This window comes from Furipterus horrens, unplaced genomic scaffold (assembly GCF_987537825.1).
Source record: "Furipterus horrens unplaced genomic scaffold, mFurHor1.1.pri manual_scaffold_12, whole genome shotgun sequence".
Classification (NCBI taxonomy): domain Eukaryota; kingdom Metazoa; phylum Chordata; class Mammalia; order Chiroptera; family Furipteridae; genus Furipterus; species Furipterus horrens.
Window position 1 is genome coordinate 65,913,028 of NW_028327182.1, and position 7,434 is coordinate 65,920,461.

General features: G+C 37.6%; 1 pseudogene; it reads left to right on the forward strand.

The window, feature by feature from the left end:
- Positions 1-5,171: 5,171 nt before the first annotated feature.
- Positions 5,172-6,935, forward strand: LOC149996294 (NADH dehydrogenase [ubiquinone] 1 alpha subcomplex subunit 5-like; annotated as a pseudogene).
- The last annotated feature ends 499 nt before the right edge of the window (positions 6,936-7,434 follow it).

Below are 7,434 nucleotides of genomic sequence, written 5' to 3' on the forward strand. Positions count from 1 at the left end.
GAAGACATAAAGAGAGTCATTGATCTATTGCAATATCACAAGCACAATTGGATCATCTGTGTTGAACTTCAAATGGTCTGCTTCATTCTTGGTCAGCAACGCTGATATACCCAGTATCCCTGTTTTCTGTGTATGTGGGACAGCAGAGCTCATGAGAAGCATTGGGTGGAGTTGAATTGGCCTCCAACATTTGACCTCAAACCTGGTGACCCAAACATTCTACATGAGCCACTTGACAGAAAGAACATTCTATTCCCACCTCTGTCATAAAACTAGGTCTCATGAAGCAATTTGTTAAAGCTTTGCCAACTGAAGGAGACTGTTTCAAGTATCTCATTTTGGCATTTCCTAGCCTGTCACTTGAAAAGATAAAAGACCTTAATATGTATGTTTGGTAGCAGAACTTTACTACTTGTACACAATTTGACTTACAGTAACAACATATAGCCTTTATATGAATAAAATAACTCTAAATAAAAAGTGTATTCAGATAATTTCTCTTTATTTTCCTTTGTATGTACATTTTGTATAATTTTGGGGACAAAGGGAGGGTATCCTGCACCTTAAAAAATTGATGTGATAGAGAAAAACTGTCATTATTTTTGGATTTAGATGCCAAAAATTAGTCAAGAACAAGTGTCATATCTAACTCAATGAAAATTGTGTTCCCCAGTGTACTAGTTGTCTGAAATTTTAAAATTTGATCATTAAATGAGACAATATATGCAAAGTGTCTAGGTAGTGAATGAAATACATACAATAGGCACTTAACGTAAGTGAAATCCTCCCTCCTTGCCTCTCGTATCACTTATTAAGTAATAGTATTTTGAGACTAATTATATTATATTTTTCTTTGTTTATATGTAATATTCTTTTTCTGTATAGTAGGAAATATATTTATACATTACTAATACACAAGTGAAACTCTTAATGAAACTTCAGAGGTGAAGGCTCTGGGCTGAAAATCTCATGTCTCCCATTTTACTAGCTGTTTCATATTTTTGTCTCAATATTCAAACTTTTATACTGAAAATGATAGTAGTTTTTACTGCACAGGGCTCTATGAGAATTAGAAAACACAAATTCTAAACAGAGTGTCTGGCAAATAGACAATAAATGTTAGTTACTATTACATCTTAACTCTACTACACTGTGGGTGAAAGTTTGACAGAGGAATATATGAGACAGAAAAAGCTTCTAAGAACTCGAACAATTCAATGCAGTCATTCTGTTCAGAAAAAAAGCCTTTCTGAAATAACTTTGTAGGTTTTAGTAGTATATCAAGTGATTAACTAGAAAATTTATAAGTGCTCATAGGGATAAACAAAATGACATTTTAAATTTTATTGACAAGACTGTAAGTGTTCCCGGTAAGACCATATACACTCTCAGTTAATTGTTTTAAATAAAAGATTTTACATTCATTTTATTATATTGCAAAACTTAACTCTGATTTAGCAATTAACAAATATAGAATTCTTATATGTGAGGTGGAGGTGGAAATAGTGGGGAAATTTCCAAAATGTAAATAACGAGTCAGTGGTAGACAGAAAACATCCAATATGTTCTCTGGGAAACCATCCTTTTGATTCTTCAGTTGGAGCTGATCTCTAAATACTGGTTAATATAGCATTTAAAAGATCAGAAAAAATATATGGCATAGTTGTCAAAAAATGAATGCTCTTTAATATCAGTAATTTTTAATACTTCAAAGTATATATGAATTTGCTTAAGCCTGGTTAATAAGAAAATATTCTTTCTGTTTGCTCTTTAGAAAATTAAGCATTATCCAGGTAATTCTAGTAACAATATGTTGTTGTGACCATTCTATAAGCTTTTGTTCCAACACAGATGACTCTTTCATACCTATACATGCACAATCACAGATACAAGAAAAATCAATTCACTATATGATATGGTGAAATGTTTTGGAGGTTGGGCTAAGGTAACCATTACCTACTTGCTTTGCCACTGCCAACATTAACTCCTGATACTCAAGGGGAAAAATAACTCATGTTAATAATTAAACAATTATTTTGCTCATTCTAGATTTTTTTTAAAAAGTTAAATGGTCTTTTAAAATGTCAGGTTGACCATCATTCCCCTAAGCAAATCAACATGCTCCAACATCTTTGCTGTGAAAGAGATAGGAAGTCCTCAAAGATGCATGGTACAGTGAAAATGGGAAAAGGTATGCCAAGAACCTCTTGTTATATGAATAGAATATGAAAATTGCTCAACTCTTAAATTCCCAGTCTGGCCAGAAGACTGGGCTTTCAATCAATCTACTGGATACCCAAATTGCAAGAGGACAGAATGAAGAGGGATAGCTGATGTAGTTTCCTCTAGGACCAGGATAATATAATAGGGTAACTCTTGTGATAAAGAGAAGGGCTGGTCTAAAATATAGGACCAGATGACAAACAAGGATAAAACTACCATGTCAAGTTAGCCTGGCTAGAACAACCCCATATGAAGCTACTGAATTTCCACACTGCTTCAGTTGGAGCCCTAGATATGAATTTTTCTTTCTCTTTCTCTCTCTCTCTCTGCTCCCTCCTTCTTACTCTGAATTTCAAACTTTCCCTTTCTCCCTCCTTGAAGTATTTTTCATGTTAAACACACAACTGGGTTCCAGCTTGGTTTTGTCTACTTCCTATGCTGCCTACCATGTACAGTTCCAGCTAGATTTTTATGGCTGCTCAAATACATGGCTGGTCTAAGTATGCCTCAAACCAGCAGGTTGGTTGCTTGGTCTGAATGTTGACAAGGTGCTGCCTTCCTGTAAAATAGGTTAGTGTAAATATATGCATGTTGCATATTTTCAGAATAATTCATGCCAACTACCACTTAAATAATAAACCAATTTTGTAAAACAGCCTGTGTAGGATCAACTATAATGTGGCCCAATGCTAAAAAAATTGATTAGTAGTGTCAGGTACACCTTGTTTTGAAAGCTAATATTGTTACTTAGAGTTTTATAAATTTACTTGGAAAAACTGACTTAGATCTTTGAGACTTCATTTTCTCATTTGTAGCAGTTCCTACAGTGAGTGATAACAAGGTAGACTCAAATGTATTGGTAGAAATATTATATCCCCAAAGTTTTATTATGTCACCTTACAGAGATAATATAATAATTGTAATTAATAATTATTTGCCACTTACTATATTCCAATGGTTTTCTAAGCATTTTATAAGTACTTTCTCACTGAATCTTCACAATAACTCTACCACACTAGTATTGCAATTATCTTCATTTAAAAAGGAAGCAGCAAAGGTAAAGGGGGGTTGAGTACTTACCTCTCAGGTCTATTTGAACAGTTTGATGTCATAGCCCATATTTTCTCTCATTATGACCAGTACTCTCCAAGAACTATTTCTGGAGTATATGAGGAGGGTTACCCCTCCCCCAAAACAGAATTACCTTCTGGAGGGTAGGTCCCTTATAGTACAGGCTTCCCCCACTAAGTGAGTATTATAGGAACCCATCTGTATAAGTGTACTAGCTGGAGTTGTTGTGAGAGGCTGCATTCAGCTTCAGAGAATTTTGTTTGAAGACTCTTTCAACATGTTTGTCCATTTCATGGTGGATGATTTACAAGCACACTGCCCAAACTGCACTGAGTGCTCAGCAGTTTTTGACCAAAACCGGCATGCCCCCCCATGCCCCACCCTCCCTATTCACCCGATCTCATCCAGAGTAAATTTTTTTGATTTGTTTTGTTTCTCTGGATGAAAAAATTCCTTAAAGAGAATGTTTTATCAATGAGGAAATGGTAAAACAAACAAACAAACAAACAAAAACAGCAGAAGCACTAAAAGGCATCAAAATCAATGAGTTCAAAAACTTTTGAGCAGTGTAAAAAATGTCTTAATAGGGGTATTGCATCAAATGAAGAGTACCTTGAAGGTGACTGGAGTTTAAGCATGTAAGAATATATATGAATTTGGTGTTTTGGGGTCCTCCCTCATATATGCTATTCCAGGAACTGTTTTAGGATCCAAAGACACAAGAATAAATAAGAAAGACACAATTGCCTGTTCTTAGGAATGACATTTTGGTGATACTGCAAATTATAAAAATAATTAACATGTATTGAACATTTGCTATGTGCTAGTGCTATGATATTCTTATATAATTCAAAAACTATTCTAATAATGTAGATAATATTTTTATTTCATTTTATAAATAAGAAAAGGGTTATTTCTCAGCTGCAAGCATTTTATATAACTATACAGAACAGTAAGAGTAGTAAGGGAAAAAATTTGTCTCTGCATTTTGAACTAAATTGGGGGACAAGGATTAATTGAAATATTGGCTTGGGTCAAGTTTGGTTTCTGATGACTTTTTAGGTTTTCTTCACTAATTTTAGTACATTAATCAAAATGTGTAGGCTAATTTACTAGTTACTATGCATTTTGACTGATAAAGACAATATTTGCTTCCATTGTGGGTCAACAAAAATGATGTGGGATGTGGCAGGCTTTGTTCCTAGGTTAGTTTTATTGGTTAGGTTTCCTCATATTTATCACTATGTCAGACTTAACTTCAGGGGGCTGTTGTGACTGTTAAATAAAATAACTGATTTAAAGCTTTGCTTACCTGGTGATCTGGTACATATCAGATGCTTAATATGTAGTAGCTGCTAAATAACCACTAGGAGGATGTCTAAAAGGCCATTTGGAAAGCACTTTAAGGGTTCCGGCCTCTGTCCCAAAGTGATGGACACAGGGACTGAAATAAACCTATTGAAGACCCTCAAATACAGAGGGATTATGAGACAGGAAACCCAATGCGCACTGATGGACTAAGAGAAGTAACGTTATGACACAAACCCTGAGTGAGAAATCAAGTGGAGCAAAAGAGAGGCTCCACTCCTGCATGCAAAACAAGACACAGTGGCAATAGACAGTCTAGCATTTATTGCTCACAATGAGAAGCTTGTATGTCGTGAGAAAATAGATCTGCACATTTTGGGGAAAGGGCAATTATACAGGAGAAATATAGGGTATTTGAAAATGAGTTTTGCACAACAAAGGAAAACATCAATATAATAACGAGACAACCCACAGAATGGGATATCATATTCACCAATATATCTGATAAGGGGTTAATATCCAAAATTTATAAAGAACTTACAAACTCAACACCAAAAAAACACAAAGAGATGGTGGGTTTGCTAAAGAAGACTAATGGCCTTGTGGGGTTGGCTGTATGTGAGAGTCCGCATGAGAGGTTAGGAATATTATACAGGTGTTTACAGGTACGGCTGAATGCCAGGTATGTGGCTCAGCTTCTGTGCCCTGAAGGGCAGACTGAAGGTCACCCTAAATGTTCCTTGCGTAAGTTCCAGCAAAGCAGAACTAAAGATCATAAGTGATCATTTGCTGCTCTTGTTGTGTTTATGCAAATGAACAGAATAAATTAAAAATGGACTTAATGCAGCCCTTTTAATGAGAAGGAGGGTAATCTTAGGGAGAAAAATTGTGATTCAAGGAAAATCACAATGCTCAGTGGTAGACTATAAAGTAGTGCAGCTAACCATCTTTAAAGTTTCTTTTCATTTAAAATTTGTTTTCATTTGAAAGTGAAACTATGTCTGTCGCATTATCAAACATGTTTAATTTACAGGCAAGAAGAATGTCAAATGCCTTGCAACTGGATGTCTTTCCGATAAGACAGTCCTACAGATTTAGAGACTTGTATGTGGGTTATGTTACATAAATTCACATGTGTTTTCTGTTTTCAAAGGCCATAAGTCTACGATCTCATTACCTGAGTGATTGTCTGTATGTATAGGCCTCACTTAATCCTGTCTGCATTGCTGCCTCCTGAGACTCAATGGTTTGGCTGAACTAAGTGGCTGAGTTGGTGAAGAATGGGGTGGTCTGTGGGCTTCACTTTAAAACTGGTTTCTCTTTTCTATCCTAATGGCTTGAACAGAAAGAGCCCAGAGGCCTGAGAGGGTGGAAACCTAAAATATTTCCCTCAGTCCAAACTAAGTATAATGGGCAAAAGGGTTTTGGACAGGTGAGATGTACCTGGCATACCTTCCTCCAAAGAAGCCCTTCTTTTCCCTAATGTGGGACATTGAAAAATTAATACCTGTTTTTTGTCATCTAGTGGTTACGGATTGAATGATGTCCTTTAACCCTGTTGCCCCCAGAATACAACAAGGATGCCAGCCTGTTAAACCAAGCATGCCGTTGTCCAGAGACAGCCAACCAACCTGGAGTCTGCACGATCCTTCCCCTTGTGGGAAGGCCACCCTCCACTCCACACCCCCACTCTTATTAGGGATTTCTTGACCCAAGGGTAGGTAGGACGACGACCATGTCCAGCTTGAAGCAGCTAGAGGAGCTCGAGACCTTCGTCCATTTTCCTTTATAAGATTGTAAAGGGTCTTAAGTCTGAGAGGGAGGGATTGTTATTTTTTAGTGTTAAAATATTTAACTAATTAATTAATTATTTTTTAAAAAAGAAAAAGAATATATGAAAGGGTGAGGCAGGAGAGCTTGTATGTACTACCCATGGGCATGGACTTGGGGAGGGGATTGTTGGGGAAGGGGGATGCTGGGTGGAGGGGAGCAAAGGGGAAAAAATTGGAACTATTGTAACAATATAATCAATAAAATATACTTTAAAAAAAAAACAATATTGTACACAAAAATTCTTGATGTTCTTGAGGAAATCCCTAAAAATGCAGCATATGGAAAGTACACAGAACAGATTACAAATGAGAAGTTGGATATGGTTAAAGTGGAACCAGATGTTAAAAAATTAGAAGACCAACTTCAGGGTGGCCAAATAGAAGAGGTGATTCGTCAGGCTGAAAATGAACTAAGTCTGGCGATAAAAATGATACGATGGAAACCATGGGAGCCTTTAGTGGGATGAGCCTCCTGCCAACCAATGGAAATGGCCAATATAATTATTATCAAATGGGCCCTGGCTGGTTTGGCTCAGTGGATTGAGCGTCGGCCTGCGAGCTAAGTGTCGCTGGTTCGATCTTCCAGTCAGGGCACATCAGAGAAGGAAAACTCTGACTCCAAAAAACCTCCGCTGCCTTGTGGCATACCTCTTCAGGGGAAAGGCTAAGGGAGTAAACCCCGACAGAAAATCCGGAGCCGGAGTCCCTAAGGCGGTTCGACGTTGTAGTCAACACCGGCAACTCCTGCGGCGCACCTGAAGCCAAGCTGTATTGACTCCGTCTTTCCCTTGGACCCTTCAGCTGCGAAGAGAGGGGGGGTCTGCTGCATGGGCAACAGCAGACCCTCCATATCACCCTGCCCAGGCTCTGTAGCTTCAGCTTCACTGGAGAGGACACCCCAGCGTCATCGCAAGATGTCGATTCAACACGGGAGGAGACAGATACCGTGTCACTCCCGAGTTGGACTGCACAGCCATTCTCGGCGGTGCAGATAGACTCT